Here is a 1387-nt window from a genome sequence, read left to right on the forward strand (position 1 = left end):
CACAGGCCACATAATTCCCAGAAGGAGCATATGCACAGGTCATGACCCAAGAGGAGCGCAGAGGGATGACATGAACCTTGTTTGTGGTATAGCTGTCTGTACTGTCCCCACTGAGCTCACCGGGATTCCGGAGGCAGCAGCCCTACTGTCCCCGCTGAGCTCAACAGGATTCCAGAGGCAGCAGCTCTGCTAGGCCCATCAGGTGTTTAGGACCGGAGACAGCTCCAGGGATCAAAGACAGAACTGGTAGCCCAGAATTCAAAAGGAACTAAACCTTTAATCCGCTTTCCTGCCTGGAGCCCTCCCTTGCAGGGGCTTGTTTACAGACTGATATGTTTTTTTCCCTGTTCTCACTTCTATGCTAAAAGACATAAGATTGTTTTGCCTTAGCTATAAATATCCTGGTTCACTAAGTAAAGATCACACCTTGATAAATCTACTTGGTGTCGTTCCTTGTCTCCTAACACACTTATCTTCACAGAAACTCGACTTCCCCAGTTCGTGAATCACCCACGGGAGGAGAGAAACTGCAGGTCGGTTTCCTTCAGCTGTCCCAGATGATGAGTTTTTCATCCTGAGAGGCACTGACGAGGAGCCTTGAGTCTGTACCCCAGTGCATGGCATAAATCTTTGCCAGATGACCCCTCAGTGTTCTCCTGGTTCGCATTTGGATTCTTCTCACTGGATCAATGTTGTTTGTGATCTGAGAAAGAGTTGCATCTGCACATGCTTTACGAGCATCTCTAATTTGGTTCTTCAGTTGCTCGGCCTCCTGACGCAGCTGGTCAAGTTCACTCATCTTCACGTCTCAGTGCTTTCCACACTTCAGAATCCAAGCTCTAGCCCTCGCCCGGTTTGGCGCCCACACCACCGCCTGGTTGTAGCGCTCGCAGCCTGCGGGCAGGAGCCCGTGAGGCTGGTCGGTCTGCATGGCGGCTGTTCCAGTTCCGCTGCCCTCGCCCGCCCATGCCCGCCACCGCTGCCGCCGCCCCACAATCTTGACTGTTAGCTATAGCTGCATCTAGTGTAAGGCTTTAACTTTTGTCACTTCTATAGCTAGTCTTTACCTCAAGGAATTTTAATACTTTCTACAATTGACTGACTGCAGAAGGGAGGTCTGGAGTAAATGTTGAAACATTCGGTGAGGGAAATATTTCATTGTAATTGGTACATCTATCCTCTCTCAGCCTCCTGCAGTTGCTACTGCCAGCCTGAAATCTCTGCTGTCAAAAACAGTCTCTCCTTCAGCAGTGCTGCCTCTGGGTTAATCTCTTGTTCTAAACTTCTTGCTACTCTCAGGAGAAATTCTTCCCTCATACTTCAGGCTCCTCTACTGGCCCTCAGGAAAAGTCTTTCTCCTGTGTGCCTTCTCCTCCTCCTCCTCCTC

The 1387-nt window shown here is 50.0% G+C and overlaps 1 pseudogene; it reads right to left on the bottom strand.

Moving 5' to 3' along the window:
* LOC116073003 overlaps positions 1 to 857 on the bottom strand; it is a 2478-nt pseudogene extending 1621 nt beyond the window's left edge.
* Positions 858 to 1387: the final 530 nt, after the last annotated feature.

Source organism: Mastomys coucha, unplaced genomic scaffold, assembly GCF_008632895.1.
Source record: "Mastomys coucha isolate ucsf_1 unplaced genomic scaffold, UCSF_Mcou_1 pScaffold23, whole genome shotgun sequence".
Taxonomy (NCBI): Eukaryota; Metazoa; Chordata; class Mammalia; order Rodentia; family Muridae; genus Mastomys; species Mastomys coucha.